The sequence below is a fragment of the Lutra lutra genome, chromosome 9 (assembly GCF_902655055.1).
Source record: "Lutra lutra chromosome 9, mLutLut1.2, whole genome shotgun sequence".
In the NCBI taxonomy this organism is placed as follows: domain Eukaryota; kingdom Metazoa; phylum Chordata; class Mammalia; order Carnivora; family Mustelidae; genus Lutra; species Lutra lutra.
Genome location: NC_062286.1, coordinates 46,612,300 through 46,638,322, shown reverse-complemented (window position 1 = coordinate 46,638,322; position 26,023 = coordinate 46,612,300). Strand labels below are relative to the sequence as shown.

General features: G+C 33.7%; 1 long non-coding RNA gene across 1 annotated transcript in view; it reads left to right on the top strand.

Annotated features, from left to right (window-relative positions):
- Window positions 1-24,599, top strand: part of LOC125109952 (uncharacterized) — a 74,107-nt gene extending 49,508 nt beyond the window's left edge. The window contains exon 3 of the long non-coding RNA XR_007130393.1: window positions 24,548-24,599. This is a non-coding gene — a long non-coding RNA (uncharacterized LOC125109952). The remainder of the gene's footprint in view (window positions 1-24,547) is intronic.
- The last annotated feature ends 1,424 nt before the right edge of the window (window positions 24,600-26,023 follow it).

Below are 26,023 nucleotides of genomic sequence, written 5' to 3'. Positions count from 1 at the left end.
ATTTATACATATTTAAGATGTGTTTTCACTTGTGAAGAAAAACATTGGTAGTCTGAAAAACATCTACAACAATAAAACACTTTGATTCCTATGCCTTTGTTCCTATAGCATATAATGTAGAAACAAATTTAAGCATTAAATATCATGCTTTGAACTATATGCTTTTTTAATTCCTCCTGATTTATCAAATGATTTTGACAGGAAGTCACAACATTATAAACAATTCATACCCTAAAAAATAAACACCATTTTTATTAATTTTGTTTTCATTAACCATCCAATTGATTATAATAAGGATGATAGGTGAAAAATACTCTTTTTAATAAATGCATTCAGTATGTCAGTGAATTGTCTTCAGATGCTATCCTGTGACTTCCCAAGAAGTTTTCTGATTTCTTGTGGGCACGCTGACACTACATTGTTGTGAGATTAAGCCAGAAATCCTGGGATTTCATAATAATTACATGAACTCAAAGCATGTAAGAAGTCTACCTGAGATTATGTGAACTATTTAATTTTGGGCATGTTTATCATGGGATAGGAAAGATGTCTAAGAAAGTGTGGTATTTTCATACAGTGGAACCATACTTGTTGGTAAAGAACGTTGGGTGCTAGAGTTAAGCCCTGGACTCCTTGCTCACAGGGTGCTACTGGTAAGAAGAAAGATTAGAGCACAAATTAAGGAACAGTTTTCTGATACTTCCAATTAACTAAAACCAGGTGGAGCTCTTTGAAAGGCAAAAAGTTTTCATCATTGAGGGTGCCTAATAAATGTTTGAGTAATCACACCTAAAAGATGTTGAAGCGAGAATAAAAAGCATCAGCATGTGACTGGAGTCGATTCCCTCTATCTCATGAAAGTTCGCTTATTGCTAGAAATAGAGTTTGCCCCACTCACACCTCCATTCTTTCCTATGTTCATCTCATGAACACTACTGCATCCTGACCTCCCGCTGTTCTAAATTATCCAATTATTTTAGATAGATAGTAACTCTAAAGGTAGAGGGCAACTGTGGGGTAGTGAAAAATTACTGCATTTTACATCAATTTTATGAAATACAGACTTTCACAATCACTGTCAAAAGAGAATTTAGCCGTACTTAATTCCTGCCTTAATTATCTCTATAGATTATGCTTTTTCATAAGCTCTACAAATTCAAGGATGCAGATAATTTGGAGACTATCCAGGAAGAAGCAGTGAAAATGATTAAGATGCTGGGAAATTGGCTCTGTTATTAAAAGAGAAAGAATCAGATAGACTGACTGATGGCAATGGGTGTTTTCAAGTAAAATTAAGTGTATGCATAAGATTTGTAATTCATTTTTTCTTGATACTCCATACAGACACAAAGAACATTTGATTAAATTGATAAAAAGTTCTAAATGTACACTGATTTTAAAGATGTGACAAAACTTGGACATCAGAAAAAACAAATTAGGATAGTAGTTTTATTAAAAAAAAAGGATTTCTTTCAAAAGCAAATATATCACTCACTGTTTGACAGAGACGATGGAGGCAGTGAATATTAACATTTTAGGACCTCTTTCTAAATGAAGAACAATTAAAAGCAAAAAATTAAAAATCTCTTTTGAAGTAATTTAAGTCTGTGAATATATTATACAGTAACTTAATACAGCTGTAGAGAATGGTGTGGTCTGTGTTTTGAGGACGCCAGAATGGACATTTAGTATATACATGGGTTTGTGAGTCAAGACTGATGAATGGAAGCAGAAGTTGAAACTTGTGGCTGTGACCACATTTCAGCCTTAGGATGTTTTCTGCCTTCCACAAACAGTTAACTGCACATGACTTTACATTTGAATTAAATGTTCAAGGTTAAAATTTAGAAATTTAAAAGATTTTACATTAAAATATAGGTTTCTGGCTCCTGGGGGTGGGGGAGGAGACTGTAGGATAACATGACTATGGTCTGCATTCTTACCTGAAAATGAGTGGGTAGAGTTGTACAATAGGATCTATTCCTTGAGATAAATCTCATGCATTTTTGCTCACCATGATTTTCTCTATTCCCTACTGTTGAATAGATTCCTGTTGTATATCAAAGCCTCATCTGAGTCATCACTCATCATCTTAGAGCAGTTCTATTTTACTAATTTATTTGTCATCTGTATTCATTTATGGAAATTCTTGACTTAGCACATTTTGTGCTTTCACATAGCCTATAAGAGAATTCAACAATTCCATTTTACTGGGCATAATTGAGAAGTTCTTGTTATTAGTATTTACTTACAGATGAAAAATATATATTTCCTAAAGGTCAGTGAAATATTGACATTTGAAGCAAGGAGAGATTAAGATATTACCATATTGTTGGACTCTGACAAATCATTATGGATTATTATCAAATTGGCTTTTTGTCACCGGTCATTCTAAGGTCATACAGCAACTAGGATAAATAATATTGTGTTCCTTCACTCTCATATATTCTTTACTGCTTTCCTCTGATTTTAATTTACTGAATAAATAACATTAGAAAAGCCAGAACAAACAAAAATAAAACAAGAAAGAAAACTGGCAAACAACTCTTCTTTTATTACCTTTATTTTCATCAGCATTCATATTTTAATACTGATAATTATAATGTGGTCACAATTTTCCATTTAAATTATCCATATTTTTAAAACCTACCATGCTTTCAACACTTAATTAACAAATTTCAAATAGGCAATTACTATGTCATAATATCTTCTAAGAACTAAGCATAAAAGCATTAATAAACCACTCTCTTCACTTAACTGGCATTCTAATGGGGAAGATACACAATAAGCAAGACAGATAAGTCAATTACATAATACGTTATTTTTTTATTGTTGTTGACTATATTCCCTATATTTTACTTTTCATCTCTATGACTTATTTACTTTATAACTGGAAGTTTGTACCTCCTAATCCCTTTCATCTATTTTGCCCATCCCTCCTGCCCTTCCCCACTCAACAACCACCAGTTCGCTCTCTATATTTTGAATCCATTTCCAGTGTTCTATTTGTTCATTTGTTTTGTTTGTTAGATTCCACATATGAGTGAAATCATATGGTATTTGTCTTTCTCTGACTTATTTCACTTAGTGTAATACTCTCTAGGTCTATCCATGTTGTTGTAATTGGCAAGTTCTCATTCTTTGTTATGGTTGAATTATATATATATATATATATATATATATATATATATATATATATATATCACATCTTCTGTATCCATTAATCTATTGATGAAAGGTTAGATTACTTCCATGTCTTGACTATTATAAATAATGCTACAATAAACATAGGCTAAGGTGCATATAACTTTTCAAATTAGTGTTTTCCTATTTGGGGGGTAAATACCTAGTAAAGGAATTACTGATCAGATAGTATTTCTATTTTAATTTTTTTAAGGAACCTCCAAACTGTTTCCACAGTGATTGCACCAATGTACATTATGACCACCAATGCACAAGATCCCTTTTCTCCATATCCTCACCAACATGTGATTTCTTATCTTTTTGATACTAGCCATTTGCCTGGTGTGAGGTGATATCTCATTGTGGTTTTGATTTGTATTTCCTTGATAATTTGTGATGCTCCTCAGAATCACTGTTGGCCATCCATAGGTATTCTTTTTAAAAAAAATGTCTTAAAAAATTTCTATTCAGGTCCTCTGCTCATTTTTTAATTGGATTATTTGGGAGTTTTTGGTGTTTAGTTTATAAAATCCTTATATATTCTGGATATTAACCCCTTATTGGATATATCATTTGCAACTATCTTCTCTCATTCAGTAGGTTGCCTTTTCATTGTGTTGATGGTTTCCTTCACGTGCAAAAGCTTTTTATTTTGGTGTAGTCCCAATAGTTTCTTTTTGCTTGTGTTTCTCCTGCCTGGAGAGACATATCTATAAATACACTGCTAAGGTCAGTATCCTAGAGACTACTGCTTATGTTTTCTTTTAGGAGTTTTGTAGCTTCAGGTCTCATATTTAGGTCCTTAATTCATTGTGAGTTTATTTCTGTGTATGGGGTAAGGAAGTGGTCCAGTTTCATTCTTTGGCATGTAACTTTCCAGTTTTCCCAGCATTATTTGTTGAAGAGATAGTCTTTCCCTATTGTATATTCTTGCCTTCTCTGTTGTAGATTAATTGACCTTATAATTGTGAGTTTATTCCTAGGTTCTCATTTTGCTCCATTAGCCTATGTATATATTTTTGTGTCAGTATCATACTGTTTTGATTACTATAGGTATGTAGTATATATTGAAATCTGGAATTGTGATACTTACAGCTTTGTTCTTCTTTCTCAAGATTGCTTTGTCTATTGGGGCCTTTTGTGGTTCCATAAAAATTTTAGGATTATTTATTCTATTTCTGTGACAAATGCTATTGTTATTGCATTGAATCTGTAGATTGCTTTGGGTAATATGGACATTTTAACAATATTAATTGCTGCAATCCATTAGCATGGTTTATCTTTCCATTTGCTTGTGTCATCTTCAATTTCTTTCATCAGGTCTCATAGTTTTCAGAGTACAAGTCTTTCATCTCCTTGGTTAAATTTATTCCTAGGCATTTTGTTCTCTATGCTAATTTTGTATCCTACAAATTTACTGAATTCACTTTTTTATTGCGTTATGTTAGTCACCATACAATACATCATTAATTTTTGACATATTTTATTTATTTAAGAGAGAGAGAGCAAGCAGGAGTGATGGGGAGGGGCAGAGGGAGAGGAAGAAACAGACTCCCTGCTGAGCAAGGGGTGATTACAGGATGCTGGGATCATGACCTGAGCCGAAGGCAGATGCTCAACTGACTGAGCCACCCAGGAGCCCCTTTACTGAATTCATTTATTAGTTCTAATAGTATCTTTGCTAGAGTCTTTAGGGTTTTCTATATATAGAATCATATTGTCTGCAAATAGTGACAGTTTTACTTCTTCCTTACTAACTTGGATGCCATTTTTATCTTTTTCTGGTCTGATTGCTGCAGCTAGGACTAGTGGGGAAGACATACAATGAGCAAGACAGATAAGCCAATTACATAACGCATTAGATTAGTTTTAAGTGCAGAACAGAAAAACATTAAGGGAAGGGTATATAAAATATTAGAGTAAGAATTAAAATTTTTCCAAGGTTGATCAGAAGCTAACTTTTAATATGAAGCTAATTTTTAAATCAAAATCCAATGGAGCTGAAGGGCGCTTAGTTGTACAAATAATAACTAATTAAGTACTTGTTTAATATTGCCACGTTATGTATTTTTATCATTTTGTTTGCATTAATTTACCAAACTGAGCACTATAATTCATTTTACAACACCAATATTTCTGGACTCTGATACTATTGCAAAATGTTGCAATTTTTAAAACATATACAAAGCCAACACAACAATATAAAAAAGAATTCTTTAAAGATTTTTTTAAAGATTTTTTTAAAGATTTGTTTACCCATTTGAGAGAGAGAGAAAAAGCATGCATGTGGGGTGAGGGACAGAGGGAGAGGGTCTTCAAGCACTGAGCACAGAGCACTAGCAGGGCTCAATCCCATGAATGAGATCATGACCTGAGAGGAAACGGAGAGTAAAATGTTCAACCGACTGAGCCACCCAGGTGCCCCAACAAAAATGTACCTTAACTGGGTGATGATAAGGAGGTTAAATACATAGTAACAAGTTTTTGAGCTGAACATTTCAGATCTCTGCACTTTATGTATGTTACATCAACACAGGAACTGGCACTACAACTACTACATCTCCATTAAAAGCCCTACTACTACCATATCTTCTCTGACCACCATAGTCATCCAAATTTTCAGTTTGAGCATTTATTAAATCTCAGGCATGTATAAGACTTTGCATTCATTATTGTATTTAATATTTATTAAAACTCTTTATAATTGACAGGGTTTTCCCTAGTTTACAGAATAGGATGTTTAAGATCTAGATGTTAAGCCACTTGCCCAAAGTAACAAGATAGAGACTACTGCCAAGGATAGAGTATAAGATATAATACAAAATTCACACACCTTAATGTAGTGGGTAAGACAATATTAAAATTCATATTAATAAATGCTTTTAAATTAGTCGCTGTGTTTCTTCTATATTAGGACATATTTCCATGTGTTTTTGTTTTTTTGTTTTTTGGGTTTTTTTTTGTTTTGTTTTCTGGGGTGATGGGAAATAACTACATAAGAGAAGTGATTCTGAAGCTTTTTATCTGGCACTTACTCTTAAATTTATTGATGACTCCAAGGAACTTTTGTTTATATCAGTTATATGTATCAATATTTACCACAGTAGAAATTGAAACTGAGGCACTTTAAAAATATTTACATAAAAATTAATTCTAAAATAGCACTATAAATCATCATATTCTAACAAAACCAAACTATTTTAGTGGGAAATATCTGCACATAAACAATAACCATGAAAATGGTGACTTTTTTTTTTTTTTTTTTTACATTTTTTGGAAATCTTTATTGTCAGGTTTCTGGATTCTCTCAATTTTCATATCTGCTTCTGCATTCTCTGTGTTTCAGTATCTTACACCGTGCAACCTCTGGATATCTCCCTGGATGCTCATAAAAGAATGAATGAAAAAGGCATCTTAGTACTATTAGGAAAGTAGTTTTGGCCTTGCAGGCCCCCTGAAGTGAGTACCACACTGTAAGAATTGCTGTCCTGAGGAAAACCATGTGAGATACTGAGGAGAAATAAAGAAGGAAGAGAATAGTAAATATAACAGTGGAATCAAAGGGGAATTTATTTGCTGTTTAGAGCTGAAGTATTAGTGGTGCCAAGAAAATCCAGTGACTCAGTCATTAGAGGAAATCTGCTGTTGATCACCTATATCGTCTCAGGTGCATCACATAACTATTCCAGGGACTTGCAGTTTCAAATAAGAGATTTAAACTAGAGTCTCAAGCTTCTGTGATGTGAAGATTCTATCATTTTGCAAAATCAAGATATTCTTGGGGCTTCTTCCCACTGCTAACTGAAAGGTTTTGCATAGCAGTCGAAGCATATATATAAGAATAAGAATGGGGACGCCTGGGTGGCTCAGTTGGTTAAGCAGCTGCCTTCGGCTCAGGTCATGATCCCAGCGTCCTGGGATCGAGTCCCACATCGGGCTCCTTGTTCTGTGGGGAGCCTGCTTCTCCCTCTGCCTCTGCCTGCCACTCTGTCTGCCTGTGCTCGCTCTCTCTCTCTCTCTCTGACAAATAAATAAAATCTTTAAAAGAAAAAAAAAGAATAAGAATGTTTGGGAGTGTAATTGGTCTTATCTGAGGTCTCTAAGATGGTTATTGCTCCTTGAGGACCAGAACTCTTTAAGATAAGAAAAGATGGATAAAGAAATTTGGGATTAGCTATTGGGTCCCAGAATAGATGCATTTAAATCTTTTAACAACTAGGAGTGGTTTTTAAGCCTTTTAACCAGAAAAGTTGTTCACATGGCAGAGAATTCACTGACAAGTAAAATAGGGTAATGGAGACTGGGATCAACCTTGGTATAATTTGAGGGCTCTTTGATCATGGTCACTTTTTTTTTTTAAGATTTTATTTATTTATTTGACAGAGATCACAAGTAAGCAGAGAGGCAGAAAGAGAGAGAGAGGGAAGCAGGCTCCTCACTGAGCAGAGAGCCTGATGCGGGACTCGATCCCAGGACCCTGGGATCATGACCTGAACTGAAGACAGAGGCTTTAACCCACTGAGCCACCCAGGCGTCCCTCATGGTCACTTTTGATAGACATCTACACATGGTTTGTATTTAGTTACCTTTATATAGTTACTAGTTACCTGATATTCTTATTCCTTTTAGCCATATTTGTGTATACATTTAGGATATATAACCATAGCAAAATGGTCAAAACAATGAATTAAACGTTAGAACAATAGTCTGAACTAAACTACAAACTGTATTTGAATTTTACCATTTTTCCCCTAAAATACTTTTTCTGTTCCAGCATCCAATCCAGTATCTCATATTGTATTTAATTTCCATGTTTCTTTAGTTTCCTCCAGTTTGTGACAGTTTTTCAGTCTTTCCTTGCTTTTCTTGACTTTGGCACTTTTGATGAATATTAGTTTGGATTAGCCTGATGTTTCCTTGTGATTGGAATGATATTATGAACTTTTGTCAAGAATATGAGACAAGTGATGTTATGTCTTTTTTAGTATAGCATATCAGGGGTACAATGTCAGTGTGTCTTATTACCGTGTTGTTTACTTTGACCAACTAGCTAAGGTGGTATCTACCAAGTTGTTCTGCTTATATTGTTAACAATTTTCCCTTTGAAAAATATTACTTTGAATTTGAATTAATTTTAATTCCCTTTGAAAATATTAATTTATTTACCTTGAAACTGCAGATATCCTTTTTCTCCTTCCATTTGAGCCTCCTGATTTTGGCATCCATCAGTGGGTCTTTCTTGCATGCAACAATTATCACTTTGTCATACCTATAATGATAATTTTGGATTTTACACATTCCTCTTTTATTATTACTTGGAATTCTTATGTAAGATGAGGAGCTGCCGTCTGTTTCTTCTCTCCCATTTATTTATTTTTTTCAACTATATATTTATATCCATATGAACTCATTGATATTTATTTATTCTGTGAGTTATAACCCAATGCTATCATTATTTATTCTGTCACTCAAATTGTTCCAGCTTTGAACCATTCAGCTCGTTCACATCCTTCAGGTTGGCTTCTGTGTCCTTTTGACATGCTCTCATTTTTTTTTCCCTCCTATGTTCCTTTAATTCCTAGAAGATATATTTGCAAATAAAAACACTCACCTAATCTACTTTTTAGTGACATTTTTATCAGAAATAAGAAAGTCACTTTTTAAAAGGAAACCCATTCCATGCAGAGTTTGCAAATGCTTGACAATCTTTCCATTTTAAATGATTGCATTATCAAAAACTAAGCAACTGTATCATCTACAAAAAGTTATGTAGAGACATTTAAGAAATAAAAGATTGTCATCTATTCACAGTTATCCAGTGAAGGTCCTTCTAGTGAAGTTTTACCCTGGTTTTTAAGCCTCTTAAAAAAATTAGAATGCAATATGTTTCATTTGCTTTGTAAGAAAAATTTCTTGACATTATAACAGAAATTTTCCAAACAGATTTTTACATAAAGCTTTGCACAATAGTTAAAAAGAGAGAAAAATAAGTAACCTAGATTATCATGTAGCATGGCTGAAATATTATTTTCATTTTGATCTATGTCCTTTATGGACAATCATTTTCAGTTGACAGATAGTAAACCAAATAGAGAAATTAACTTAACTCAGAACCAGATATTGGGGCCAATGGATCACAAAACATCTAATCAGTATTTTTAAATTTCAAAATAAATTTAATCAAATTTCTCTCACTAACATTATTGACGTGTTATATACCATTAGAAAATATAACAGATTTTAAAAATTTTATTTATATCTTGAACTCAGTTTTCACATTTCATAATGTAAATAATATATTACAATAAAATAATACCTATAAAATTCATAAATAAATATGCATATGTCAAAATGTAGTCACTTTTTAATAACGGAATCATCAAAAATTTGAAGAGTGCTCCAAACTTATTTACACTACCTGGAAAGCTATAATTCTACACATAAAAGTTATAGACTTTTCCTCTATCTTGTAACAAAGGCTATTATTGTAGAAGCCACAACCCAAAAGGAAAACTTTAAATTCAGCCTTTACTTGATCCCTGTGCCCTGCCAACTTGTTTTCTGAGAATTGAGTATCTATGAACAGATGGCAGCAGGAGGAAGAAGGGGTACCAGTCCTCCACCTGACTCATAAATGAATAGCTAGTCCATTTTCTAGAGGTGTAGAACACAGGTTTCTGAGTCTGCAAATGAAAAATGGAATTTATGGTATTATTTGAGGATGGTGAGAGTTTTCAGGAGATTTCTGGGCATCTTCTGATAGAAAACATAAATTAGTTTTTTTTTCCCTCTCTTTTTAAACCAGGTATGTTCATTAGAGCATCATTCCAACTTCTCAAATTATGTTGATTATCAGTTTTATAGCTTAGTGTTATGAGCTTTTGCATTTTTGTTGTGGTTATTTTTATGTCTTTGATAGAATTTTAATAATAAAATGAGAGAGTGAGCAATTGTAGGAAGATAAGGGAATATAACACTGGGAATGTATATTGGTGTTTTATTGTTTTCTGTAAACATTTTCAGTATGTTTCTGCAAATATAATTGTTCAAAGCTACTTCCTTACAAAAACTCCAATCTGAGATTATCCTAACTGCATTAAACTAATTGAAAAGATATGCCAAACTGATTTATCTCAGTTAGGAGTCAGAACATAAATAACACATTTTTTGGCATAGTCTTTTTTTTTTTTCTTAACATTAGAAATCACCAGATGTAGGAAAATATTCACAGCGGAAATACCAAGAATTTATATAATATAATTCACCTTTTTTAAAATTCATCTTACCTGCTTTAAGAATTAATAAAAATGAAATATTTATATTTCAATGAGCATTTCTCCCTTCAACCCCTTTCATCTTTAATTTGGTCCTGCAGGGTGAAAAATGCTTTGAGCTATGTTACAGATCTCTGAACTTCATAGAAGACTGGTATTACATCATCCTAATGAGAAATCCACTCCAAATATCAAAAAAGCATAGAAATATATCCCAGGAGAAAACTCCAGGTATTGAAATTACTTCAAGTTGGACTGGAGAGTAATTCAATTAAAATTTTTGTAGACCTCTGTTAAGAGAACAGCCTGGATTATTTAGTCATCATTTACAGGTCCATCCTTAAGCAAAATAAGAAGTTAGGAGTTTGTCTTAAATAGCTTTCAGTTTCCTCCTTTAGTGTTTTTGTTTGTTTTTTCATTGGTTTGCTTTAATTTAGATGTCCAATCTTCTGCAGACCCCATTCCAGTATAGATTTTTCACAAGGAGAAAATAATAAGAATAATAATTAGAATTAGAATAAATAATTTAAAATAATTAGAACCAGTTCATCTAAAGATATTGAATTAGAATTGAATTAGCATTTATTCGAAACCCAGTGTCACATATATTATTTCTCTGCACAGCTACAAAAGCTCAGCTTTGGACATTTTACTATCAAATTTTAATAGGAGATGGGGTTAGAACTCAAAAAGATTAAACAACTTCCTTAAAGTTGCAGTGCAAAAAATTCTCAGATCCTGAGGTACAAACTTAAATTATCTCTCTCAAATTCTAGATATATATTTTTACATCATTTTTCCTCAAAAATGTCTCAGGAGTATATTTCAGAGTTTGCAGCCTCCATTTAGTTTGCCCTCAAATCATGTACACAGCATTGACAAAACATGAACACTCTAGAGTCTTACTACTCGAGTTTAAACCCCAGTGCTGACATTTGCTATGTGAATTTGGGTGAACTGTACTCAGACTCTCTTCATCTCAATATGTTGAACAAGAAAATATGCACAAAAAATAAAATCCATTCAAGAACTTACTAGGAGAATTACAAAGTAATTTATGTAAAACATTAAGCACAATACCTGTAACCAAAAAATTACCTAAAAATCCTTGAGTTAAATAATTTATTAGACTGTCAACTCCAGTAGAGCTAAAGAAGGGTTTTTTTTTTTAAACTGCAGATATAGCAGTTAAAAGTATATAGAATATACTATAAAAGTACATAAAGATATACTATAACTTCACTGAGCCCAGTCACTGGCACAAAGTAAGAAACTCAGCTACTTATGGAATAAATAAATTAATGAATTAATGAATCAATGAATCAATGAGTGCAGTGTCTTGTCCAAATGACTTGCTTGTTGAATATAGTAATAAAATTATATGAAATTTTGATTGATTCATTGTCATGAATCTGTTCCAGATGCTTGAAACATATGGATGTTCAATAAATATAAGTTAAAATGCTGAAGCCTATGTTTTTCATGGAGAGCCAGCAGGTTTTCAGTAGGGGTATTTCATTATTAAGCCCTGTTACTTTCTCTTTCACCTGTTAAAGACATATGTCAGGGAAAATATAAGATTTTGAAAATTTCATTGAATTTTACTCTTTACAACTTCATGCAATAGAACTGGTTATGTCTATAGTCTATGAACCATTTTTACGATGCTGGTTAATGGGGCTTTTATAAGACCTGTGCTTTAACATCTCTTGAGTGTCAATGTCTACAGGTATAGTCCTGACAAATTAAATAATAATGTTAAGTGGTGTGAAATGGTAGGTGTTTTGGAAACCCACCTGTGTTTAATTTTTACCTTAATTACTCAAAATTTATTTTGGATAAACTGGATGCATACCAGCCTGTCACTATGAATAAACACATTTTCGCCAAACTTACAATATAATTTTATTTTGTTACATAGAAAAATGACATAATTGGGCAATTGTCTAACCAAGGATTCCCAAGTAGTGCCTCAATAATAATATCAACATTTTTGACAAACATTACCTTAAAAGTTACAGACTTAAATATGTTACTGCAATTCTGTAAATCAGTGCAAATCATAGACTTAATTAGATGAACACTTTCTAGGAAGTTTGTCTGCTCACCTTTAGCAGGAAATTGCATGACTTGGGAATGCTTGGGTAAGCAGTAGAAAATATCTGCTATGAAAAATTCTAGATAGTAAATAGTATGGGTGAATTCTATGACGTAGACATTGGGGATGTCAGTGATCCATAATTATTTCTGAAGATTACTTTGTCTACAGATGTTCTTTGCATCCAATTCTATAATGAATCAGACTAGTCAGTTATTTACAACTGATTAGGCTCCTGAATTTGTATAGGAATATGCTGGCGTCTCCTCTCTATTTGCCAATAATTTGTATAAATCTACTCCCAATCAGAAAACTTGCAATTTGTACTCCAGATTCTTGCCAAAGCACATAATCTGAAATCTCAGCTACCCACCTTTTGTGAAAATCTCAGGAGAGACAGAAAGTGTCAAGAACAATTGTTTCAAATGTAGGAGGTGCATTCATTTATCTATATATTTCAAATTTTACCTTCAGGGAAAGTCAGGGTAAAAATGGTGCAAACCTGTACTGAAATATTTGACCTGTTGTTATAAAATTGCTTTTTCAGCTTATGTTTAAGAGTGAGGGACGTTGTTAGGAAAAGGGACATTTTTTTCATGGTTCATTATGCTATAACACAAGTCTCTGGACTAAAAATAAATAAGTTAATTAAAATAAATAATCAGTTTTATTATATTATATATATATGTAAAGTATAAGTATTTCAATATTTAAAATAATAAATATTAATTGTTTATGTATATGCTGTTTATTTATATATATTTCCTCTGAGCCACTTTTATGTTTTTAACTAATGAATTCATTGTATCTTATACCTTATGATGTATATATTCTTTTGTCTGTTTATTTTTGTCTTCTGGGAGCTCAGAACGAAATTTTTAGCCCATGTCATTAAAAAAAAAAAACATTTTGCAAATTTTTATTCACAAGTTTACCCCACTTTTATTTTATTTTTCTACATCTATTACTATTTTCCTTAATTTTTCATTGATTTAAAGAAATAAATTTTCACCTAATTTTATATATATATATATATTTAATTATATTTTTATAAAAATTACATATACAAAATACATACATAAGCACATACCCAGGGTACAAGAGGCTTTGCTGTAATTCTGTTGCCCATGCTCTTGCCCTGGTCACAACAAAGTTCTTTTAGATTATCTAATACATATGTTCTCAATTTTAAAGTCATCTGACCTCATAGTAACATTTAGTTCTCACCTTACCACCCAGACTTTTTTTATAAAAGGCACTTCCTTTGGCTTTCATGCACAGTGCTTTTCAGGATTTTCACGATTTTCCCTCTTTTTTCTCGTCTCTTGGACCTTCCCATAACTTCATTTGTGAGCTCTTCATTTTCTCATCTGTCAAGTGTTGATGTCCCTTTCTTCCTTTGCCATTTGAAATATTCAAATGAAACGATCACATCTGTTTGTATAGTTCCAATTTTCACTTGCTGATTATTTAAAAATTCCAAATATCTAAGCTAGCATCTCCTCTGTATTTCACACACAGTTGATTGTTGCCATAAAAATCTTAAAATCAGCATGTCCAAAATTAACTATGATCTTCCCTCTGCAATCTGTTTTCCCTCCCAACTTCCCTCTATCAATTTTCTAGCCTAGAACTAGAAATCACTTTTAAATCAGCACTCGCTATATGAGCCATATTCAGTCAACTACCAGATTCGGACACCTCCAGATACAAATATTTCCCAAATTTACCTTCTCTTTATTCCCCGCAACTGCTGCAGGTCAGACCAATGCCATCTCTCTCTGGCGTTATGATAACATCCCCTAAATAGTCTCCTGGTCTTCGCTGACGCCTCTTCTCAATCCGTTCTTCAGTCTGCAAATGGATGTGATTCCCTGTGCAGCCTGAATGAGGACCTCGTGGTAGATGGGAACATGAAAGGCCAAGAAATGGACAGAAGCCCCTGGTAGAATCCACTGAGAGATGTAGCGTGATAGAAGACAATGCTGAGGAGTTTGAACCCAATCAAAAAATTCAGGGCTTATTTAGCCAGAGTAAGCACATAAGCCTTTTATTCTAAGAGAAGTAGGATTGTACAGAAAGATTTTAGTGAAGAAAACAGCAAGATTACTTTTAAAATAAAGTACTGTGCTAACAGCAGAATCCAGTCTGTAGCAGTGGTCTACCAAGTAAGGTATGCAAGCTGATATATTAGAAGGAAAGAAAAAAAAAAAAGAAAAGAAAATAGAGCTACTATTTAGGTAGTCTCATTCTTTTAAATATCTGTTTTTTGTACTTTTTAAATAACCAAAAGGCATATATTGGGGCGCTGCTCAGAAATAATTTTCTGTAAGGATTAATGGTCCATAGAATGTGTAGATAATTTGTATAGATGGAAGGAAACCATTTAGGCAGCTATTTCATGAGATAAATGGAGAGTATCTCATATTATATTGGTAATGGCTAAGATAGAGTCGAATGGATTAATGAAAGAGATATTTAAAAGAAAAGTCCCCTCCTTTATAATTATGGTCTAAATTAAAATGGACTGTAATAACACCACAACATTTTCTAGTAATAATAAACATCACCTTGACAACCAAAGTTTAGAAGGGTTAAGCTTTAATGTTTTCATTCATTTTAGATCATCCTTATTAACTTGCTTTAGGAGTCAGAAAAGACAGAAGAAAAAAAACTAAAACCTGAAAAGCTTATAATGTTAGTAGTAACCTCTTAAAAAAATATGTTAAGTCACCTGATTTCTGAAGCTCATGGCAACAAAGAACAAATATGAGAAAGTGCCAGTCTGGCTAAGCTCTAAATAATAATTTAGAGTTTGCCCATAGTAAACAGCCTTCTTTATTCCCCCCACAGTCCAATTTCGAATTTGTTTTTCTTGATGATGACCATGAACATCTACCAGCCGTTTACCAATGTTTTAATACATCAAATTGTTTAGGAACTTCAAAATATTTATAATATTACCCCTTTCTTCAGAATTCCTATAAAATTGTCTTTCGTTTGATATAACAAAGTTACGTTTCTAAAAATTCCAAAAGGTAAAGAGATTTATTTTGATTTATAATAAGAATTTTTAATTCTTCCCAATCTCCTTTAAAACATCATGTTGATTTATGACATATTGTGTTTTTTAATTTAATTAACGTATAGTGTATTATTAGTTTCAGGGGTATAATTTAGTGAATCATCAGTCGCATATAACACCCAGTGCTCAATACATCAAGTGCACTCCTTAATGCCCATCACCCAATTACCACATCCCCCCACCTCCACTTCCCCTCCAGCAACCCTCGGTTTGTTTACTGGAGTTAAGAGTCTCTTATGATATGCCTCCCTTTCTTTTTTTTAATCTTCTTTTCTTTTTCCTTCTCTTTCCCTATGTTCATCTGTGTTTTCCTAAATTCCACACATGAATGAAATCATATGGTATTCGTCTTTCTCTGACTGACTTATTTCCCTCAGCACAGTACTCTCTAGTATCCACATTGTTGCAAAGTAGGCTATTAAAACCCAGAATGGGAGAGGTTAGAGCTTTATTATAAAACCAAATTGTTATAATAACCTTAGTTTTTTGTAACACAGTCCTGTATCATGGGCAAAAACAATTCTATAATATACAAATTTTGTATTCCTTAGAGTGCTCATTGGGGAAAGATAACCCACTGGGCACAAAAGCTACATGTTTTTCTGAAAAAGTTTTATATTCATACCCTATAGTTGGCCAGTATCTTATTTTCACTTAAAAGCTTTATATATTAGCTTCTTTCATTCATTGATCTGCTAAATAAAAGAAGCAAGATAAAGAAAATATTACATTTAATATAATTATAGTACTTCTGAAAGTACATTTAAAACATCATCTCTAGATCTTTTTTCCCCATCTGTTATTTTGATGGACTGAAAACTGCCTTTTAGGTAAGTTAAAGACTGAAATTTTATTTCATATCATTTTGTAGCCATTCTTCTCACTGTAAAAATGCAATACACTGAAAAATCAAATTTAAGATATAATTCTTCTGAATTATCTTCAAAACCATACTTGAAATTCATAATAGTTTTACATTTTCAAAATGTGTCATTTAATATTTGAAGTGTTTCTAAGAATAACATATTTATAATTCTTAAGGAAGTACAAAATCTAAGTATTAAGTAAATTTCAAACTTCAGCTCTCTTTATGAAAATCAGTATGAATGCAGAGATAAACTACATTTCAGTAACAGGCTAGAGGTTTGCCAGTGAACCTTTTCAAACTATTCACATTATTTTCTGATGGCAAAGACATCTCAAAAGAAGCATGATATGGTCTATGAATACCATCAAACCTCCTTGCTGTCTTACATTCAGCAATGGATGGTAGATTTGCTTTTTATGACAAGATGAACATATTCCAAATGCAGCTGTTATAAAAGTAGCTGACATTATGAATAAGAAATGGGAAGAAGGGCATTTCTGTGGAAGCTAATTTTAGGAAACTAGACAGGCATCAGTTATTATTCAGAAGAGTCAAGGATTATCTGAAAATCTAATACAGACTGTAACCACTACCACTGACTCTTTACTAGCCATGTCTTCATAGTAATGCTCGATTAGGCCAAGGAAGATGAAAAATAATTTGCTTACAAAATCTTAGAAACCTTCTTGAGCTTGTGATGCCTGCCAGCAGTAAAAGAGCATGTAAAATAATGACTCAAGCTCCAATAAGTATGTAAAATTTGAAAACAATACACATATACAGCATCTACTTGTTCACAACATATCATTTTCTAGACCTGTTTCAGGTATCACTCATCATCATTGAATATAAATATATAATTTATATATACATATATATATAAATATATAATTATATATATATAAAATTAAAGAGCATACTTTTAGGAGAGTGTAAGAAAGAGCTTGTATTGCTATGAATTCCAGATCAAAGGTACTTACCTACAAGTGGTGTTGGCCTTAAGCATTTTCACTCAAATGATTAAGAAACAATTATATTTGCAAAATTCCTTTTGCTATATAATACAATGTAATCATGGGAGTAAACTACATTTTATTAACAAATCTTCTTCATATTCAAGGTGTGAGGATTACATAGGATTTGTACACCAGGGAACAGAAAACCATGGGTCATCTTAGAATTCTTCTGTAGAAAATTTTACAGTTATGTACTCCCCTTTCTCTCTTCCCATCACTTTTGCTAATTTCTTATATGTTGCACTTCTTTTTCAACTGAGAAAACTGTACACAGAGTTAGTAAATATTTTTGTTTATATTTACCCCAAGGCAGAGCATTCATATGTGATAATAAACTCTCAAAGTAATCATATTTCCCTAAGCTCAGTAACAATGACATTGGGTAGGATATTTCACAGGATGAACTATGAAGTACCCAGAACCATGAATATATCATCTTGAGAATGACTTTGGACAAATATCTTGTATTAGTTTCCTGGAGCTACTAGAAACACCACAAACTAGATGGCCTAAATAATAGAAATTTATTACCACACAGTTCTAAAGGCTGAGTTCAGAATCAAAATGTCAGCAGGGCTGGTTCCTTCTGAGGACTGTGAGAGTGAAACTGTTCCATGCCTCTCATTTACTTTCTGGAAGCCTCAGGCAATTTCTGACTTGTAGATGGTATCCTCCCTGTGTACTGACATCATTTTCCCTCTATGTGCATCTGTATCCAAAATTGCCCTTTTTATAAGGAAACAAGTCATAATGGATTAGGGCCCAGTCTAATGGCCTCATTTTAACTTAATTAATTCTGTGCAGAGTCTATCTTTAAGTAAGGTCACACTGAGATATGGGGAGTTAAGATTCCAACATACCTCTTTTGAGGAGACACACTAAGTCCATAACATACCTCTTGCTGGTATTGTGAGAGAATTTCCTACTTATATGAAAGGAAATAAAATGAGGAAATGCGTAAAGTGCAAAACTGGTACTATAACATAAAACTCGATTTATAAAACTGGTGTTAATATAATGCCCATAGTTCTTTTCTTTGGTGCTGTAATGTACAAAATCATCATCCTCTACTATTTAAACAAATAAATAAACCAAGAGAAAACAAACAAAAAATGTCTCAAATTGTTTAACAATTTCAAATTAGCTTTAAATAATTACAGTATACTAAGGAAAATTATCATTAGCATGTTAAATGTCTCCATTATACTACCTACTGTAAGATCAGTTTTAACAATACACATATATTCAAACATATTTGACTCACAAATAACTATTTAAAAAAATTTAAGGTATTGTCCCAAGTAAACAGTTTACTTATAAAAGAAAGACACTAGTTTCTCAAACAAATAAACTGTGTAAGTATTGATTCACAAATATTAGGGTAAGCACAGCAGCATTCCTGGTTCTCAGGAAGTATACTCTTTATCTGATAAGCTTTGACCTCTACTTACAAAGGGAAAATGTCTCAGTCATTTGATTGCAGTTGAAAAATTTTGAGGAGTTCACTCTAATTTATTTCCAGCTTTGAGTCCTATTCTTGGAGGCTCCTAGGCTCATAATATTACAAACATCCTTTTGTTACTTTTACCCTGGGGAAGATGCTCTTTTCAAAGGATTTTTAACTAGCATTCTTAACTAATGGAATAAAAAGGAAATGAAAAATTATTCAAAGAAAAATGTACAATTTACTTTCTATCATTTTACCCCCAGAAACATAATATATATTAGTCTCATTCCATTCTGACTAGATGGCATCACTCAGAGATATCTTTGATTTGAAGCTGAGTTTTCTAGCCTCCCTGATTTCCACAGTCCCTTATCCTTCAATGTAGATGTTCTGCATTCACAGGATATGAACTATAGTTGATAAAGAGAAGGAAGCAAGGGGAAGGAGAGAGGGAGGGAAATATGAATTCCAGCTTTACAAATATGATCAGGGTGTGATACTCTTTTCTCCACCCCTTCTTCCCTGAGAATGCCTCCTTAGTCCTATTTTCTCAGTAGCATCCCTATTATCAGTTAAAAATTATTTCAAGAAAAATCCACTTTTTCTATTACCCCAAAAGTTGCAGATATGTGTATTTTTATCAGGTGAGTAAATCATTTAGATAATTGATAAGTCTCAGGTCAGTTTTGGGAAATTCAATTATCTAACCCAGATGAAAAGGTAGTATGTATCATGAGAGTCTATCCTACTTAATGCCCTATATGTATTCTGAACAATTTTTTCCAGCCTATCTTGGAAATGTTAAAGGACTTCAATTCAGGACAAGACCTGATCTTTAATAAATGAAGCAAATGCATCCTGTGCAGTTCACAAATGGCAAATTAAATGGTTTGAGGCATTGTCAATGGATGTCACATGATGCTGCCAGAATCCTCATTACTTTCTTTTTCATGACTGACAAAATTAGGACAATTTTTAACAGATTTGCTAATGTATAAGTTCTACCAGAACCATGTAGACTTCTTAAACTTCCAGAGTAATATAAAAGAGGTAAGGAACACTTTGTTCCTCCAAAACTGCAGATTTCATAATGCCAGCTGGTACCATAGAAACAGTGTAATCTCCTAGACATTGCTCAAAAGAATAAATATTGACAATTTTTAGAGAGTTTAGGCCATTTTTTTCTTAAAGTATATGTTACAGTTCTAGATACAAGCCCAATTTACTTGGACTTAACTTATCTCTTGGGACCTTGGCCTCTTGCTCAACAGAGAGTGCTGGCTGCCACTATGACAAGCACTTTTGCTTAATATCCCCTGCTCTTGTAGCTTTCTTCACCAGAGGGCTGGGCTCTGACAGTATTCATAGTGCCCACTGCTACAAGAGACACATTTGTACAAGAATGCAGGTGCTGGCCATCTGGAATGGTGGATGTAGCTTCTCCCTTCACTGAAAGTCTCATATAAAAGATTGCACTGTGGGTTAAACCTCTGCCTTCGGCTCAGGTCATGATCTCAGGGTCCTGGGATCGAGCCCGACATCGGGCTCTCTGCTCAGCGGTGAGCCTTCTTCCCCCTCTCTCTGCCTGCCTCTCTACCTACTTGTGATCTCTCTCTCTGTGTCTGTCAAATAAATAAATAAAATCTTTAAAAAAAAAAAAAAGATTGCACTGTGACTCATACGATCTAGTTTCTCAAGCAGGTACATGAGGAAAGTCAGTAACTCAACTTGAGTGCATAGTGGAATCAATGTGCTTTAAGGCAAATTTTGACCAACGAGAGACAAGACGTAAGGAGGCCTACCAGATAAATGTATTTCCCTTCTTTCTCCACAGTGATCCAGGTAATACAAGACATGTTTGAAGATGACCCACTTGATCTCACAAATGCCCATGTCTTCTCATGAAGTTGTGGCTAGCTCAGTACTGCATCACATCGCATTTACTTTCCCTGCTAACCTGCCTCACTTCCCTTTCCCCATCGGTTTTACTCCTGGGATTGTAACTCCTAAGAAATTATTATCGTGTTTAAGTTTTGGAACATAGCTTCTAGAGATGTTATTGTCTTTAGTTTATAAATAAGGAAACTGAGTATCTGTTTAGACTGCTGTAATAAAAAATACCATAGACTAGGTAGCTTAAATAGCAAACATTCATTTCTCACAGTTATGGAGGCTGGGAAGTCCAGGATCAAGACACTGGCAGAGTCAGTAGCTAATGATACCCCACTTCCTGGTTCATAGATGGCAGTATCTTCTTACTGAATCTTTATGTGGTACAAGAGGTTAGGGACCTTTCTGGTGTCTCTTATAAAACTGCTAATCCCTGGGGCACCAGGGTGGCTCGGTGGGTTAAAGCCTCTGCCTTCGGCTCGGGTCATGATCCCAGGGTCCTGGGATTCAGCCCTGCATTGGGCTCTCTGCTCAGCAGGGAGCCTGCTTCTCTGCCTACTTACGATCTCTGTCAAATAAATAAATAAAATCTTTAAAAAAATATGTTTAAAAAAACCTGCTAATCCCATTCATGAAGGTTCCCTATGACCTAATCATTTTTCAAATGCCCCACCTCCTAATACCCTAATATTGGGAATAATTATTTCAACATATGAATTTGGGGAGAGAAGGGGACTCAAACATTCAGTCTATGGCAGAAATTGTATGTAGAATGAGTTTAAATTGCAAGTAGTAGAAGATCAAGTTGTAGAGCTTAAGTCCCTGAATTTCTACTTTGAGGCACTTTCCTTTACATTATACAACCTTTAAATATAAATGAGAAAAATACACTTTAAGCAAAAACCCAAATCAACTTGTGAGCCTTAATAGTCCAATTTATCATGTAACCTTAATCAAATTTACTGGAGCTATCCAAACTCCATTTTACTTCGCATGTAGGCACCACTTTTTCCCATTCTGTCAGCTGAGAGGGGAATAAAATGTCCATGCACATCCTCCTCTCTTCTTGATGGTGTAATGCAGTGTTCTTTCCTGACATAATGAAAAGGAAGATTGAAATCAGAGGGAGACAGTAACTCCAGAAGAGAAGCAAGACTCCTGCTTCTCCCACACCCCACCCAATGATAATTTCTGACAAGATCAGATAGCTTCCTCAGGATGGGTAGAAATGCACCCTGCAATGCAGCTTTTAAAAGGAGTCTCATATCACCAGGATTCCAGAATTAATTAACTGAATTAGATAATACACTTTTCTGGACAGAACATCCTATAATCCAATTCACATTTTTCTAGCCCTAACTTTGATTTTCACTAATAATCTGATTAATAATTACTCTAAATCCACTCTAATATTTATTGTTGAATGTCATCTGCTTATATTCCTTGTGCTCAGTTCTGATTCAAATGTGTTGTCTGTTCTAGCATCCAATGTTTGAAGAGTATTCCTCTGGTAGAAAATCCATGATTTTATTTTACATAGATCCAGCTTTAGGGAACAAGAAATATCTTCAAAGTTTACTTCCTCTTGGGTTAAATCACAACACTTTATGTTACTATCTGTTGGTCTAGTGATTTATTGCTGTGATAACTGTTTTGGAATTAAAAAAATTCACTTGCGGGGCGCCTGGGTGGCTCAGTGGGTTAAGCCGCTGCCTTCGGCTCAGGTCATGATCTCGGGGTCCTGGGATCGAGTCCCGCATCGGGCTCTCTGCTCAGCAGGGAGCCTGCTTCCCTTTCTCTCTCTCTCTCTCTGCCTGCCTCTCTGTCTACTTGTGATCTCTCTCTGTCAAATAAATAAATAAAATCTTTAAAAAAAAATTCACTTGCATACAGAAATGTCACAGATACATGTCCATAGCCTTATCAAGTGGACAATATTAATTGATTTCCTATTATATGTTGAGCATAGTACTTGGTATGAGCCACACTTTGGAGCCTGAATTTTCAAAATAATACATGTGAAACAATAGCAAACATAAATAGCATATGTTTAAACGCTATATGTTGTGGTAACAGCATTATTTTTTACCTCTATATTGAATACCAACTGTCATGTCCCTCTGCAATTGCCTGATACACCCACTGGAAATGAATTCAACAGGAAAGTCATGTTAACCTTGAAGCACAGTGTTTACCTTTTGAGACACAAGGTTTCATCTTCTGAAATTAATATTTTTGAAAGTATATGCTGAATAATCATTTATTATTATTGAACTAGTTACACAAAATCTTTGCCTAATGCCGTACTCTTTAGAAACTTATGCCCCCAGTTCTTGATAGGTCACATAACATAATTCTAATTAAAATCCAGGAAATATTCTGGACCCAAAGTGCTTTAATATGAATATAGATTTTTAGCCCAGAAGCAATGTCATACTTTGTTTCTAAATACAATGAACTGTTTCAAAATGATGATGATGATGACAGGGGGCTAACAAATTTATTTTGTACTTAAAAAAAATTACCTAGGGCATTATTTAAAGTTAGCTCACCTTCATGGACTTTATAGTTTTTTTGTTTGGTTAGTTGATTCATTTTGATTTTTAAATGACTGTGATAGCTTAGAGTAGTAATTTACCAAAAGTTTCCAATGTGCTTATAACAATAACATAAAGAATCCTATTGAATTTATTTCAAATATTTTCCAAGAATATGTCTGGCCTTAACTGAAAATACTACCTGTTATAGTGTGTTACATGTGTTTACTTGATTGGGCCATGTTTTGTCAAACATTAGTCTTGGTGTTTCTGTGAGGGTGTATTTAGATGAATTTAAATCAGTGGACTGAATAAAACAGATACCTTCCCCAAAGTATATGCTCCTCATTCAGTCATTTGAAGGCTTGAATTGAGCAAAAGACTGACCCTCCTCTGGGTAGGAAAGAATTCCACTTAGACTGCCTTTAAACTGGTACATGGGGTTTTTCCTGTCTCTGACTCAAACTAAAACACTGGCTTTTCTTTGGCCTTGAAACTATGGCCTTCAGACTGAAATAATACCACCATTTTCCTGAGATGCCAGCTTGCTGACTTACCTACAGATCTCAGGACTTGTCAACATCCACAATTATATGAGGCAATTCTTCAAAACAAATTGATCTCTTTCTCTCTGCATATATGTATATGTTCATGTGTACATATATGTAGTTAAGAAGCAAAACTCAACCAAGTGAATTTGAAGACCTAAATGGCTCTATGAAACAATTCATGAATCAGGCAGCATTCCCGTCTTACAGATGGAGGGGCATTCTGAGGTGTTATTCAAAATGTAAGGTTTTTATAGAAAGGAAGGTGTGGCAAAAAAAGGTTTTTTTGAAAAAGAAAAGAAAGCATTTTTCCAAGCAAGAACACCTTTCCTTAGGGGAAAGGAGAGGGGACCTTATTATGCAAATTACCTCATCTTCCTTTGAGGTATGGACAAGGCCTGTGCCACATATTACCTCATTGGTCCTGATGGGAAAATTCCTGACTGACTGGTTAAGATTTACATTTCTGGGGGATGTTGAAACTGTGTTAGGTTAAGGTATTAAATCCAGTTTTGATGACTTGGTCTGGTCCAAGTGATGCCCTTTGGGCCTGTGGTTTTCTTTTGAACAATATATATGCTTTAATGGTTCTGTTTTTCAGGAAAATTCTAATGAATAAATTATGACTTCGCTCAACATTGAGAAATATTATGGTAAGTATCTTTCTAAAACACATTCTGACTAGATTCATCAAATATTATGCAAAAATATTTTTTTCTCAATTGTCAATTGAAGTATATGTGTATGTTTAACTGACATTATATAATTATTTCATAATCAGTACCAGAAATCAAATTACAACTCAAATTCTTTGTTTAAATAAGATAGAAAATTATACAGATGTGTTGCTTTCATTGTATGACAAAAGCCTTCTAAACATGCTCAACCTCAAGAAAAGGTAAATTTATCTTAAAGTTCTTCATATGATATCAATATTTTTATTTTTATTTTAAAGATTTTTATTTATTTGACAGACAGATCACAAGCAGGCAGAGAGGCAGGCAGAGAGAGAGAGAGGAGGAGGCAGGCTCCTTGCTGAGCAGAGAGCCCGACGTGAGGCTTGATCCCAGGACCCCGGGACCATGACCTGAGCCGAAGGCAAAGGCTTTAACCACTGAGCCACCCAGGCGCCCCTCAATATTTTTAAAAAGTCATTTATTTCTCTATGTTATACAGTTTATTTGGTTTAAAAATTCCTTCTACCCAGTAGTAAAATATTTGTTTTTTGAATACCTATATATTATGCAAAATATTTTTATATCCCTCAAATAAGAATGCATAGCCATATGCCATAGGATCACAGTACAACTTTCATCAGCAATCACATTGCTCAGTCTCTAAATGTCAAATTATAATTGGCATTTAAGAAAATTGCTTCAGGATATATATCACATATCTTTTTAAATACCAGTTGGTATTTTTAGCCATTATTTCATTACTACTAAATTGAGTACTAGTGTCCAATTAGACATTAATTACCAGTCTAAATATGGCTAATGTTCTAACCAGGATGTCACCAGGCATTTTAATTTTATTAAATTAAATGCAATGAAATTTAACTTTGCAGATTTCACAATTCAAACACTCCTTTAATTATAAAGGTTTACTTGAATGGAATAGAACAAATGCTCTCTAACCTTAAAAGTCTGGTGGAATTAAACATGATATTTAGTGGAATCACCACAGGAGCTTGGAAGGAAAGGGACTGTTATGAGATCTTGCAAAAAAAATCTCCCACTCAGCACCAAACAACCTCTCCCATATTCAAAACAACCCTTGCTTTAACAACTCCAGTAACAAAGGGTTCTAAGTATTGTAAATGTCTTCCTTTTATTAAGTAAGATATTCTCACTGTACTTTCTGCCATTCATAGCACAGTAGAATAAATATATTATCCCTTTCAAATAGTTGGTGACAACTTCTCTATTATTCCCCTGCCTTACTTTCTGTAGGGTACCTAGATATAATTCAGTATACTTTTATCATTTTTGCTGCTCCCTCCCTTCCAGTCAATAGGGACCTCCGATATCCTTCTTAAAATAGGGACATAATTCTAAAGCCTCCTCAATTCATACCC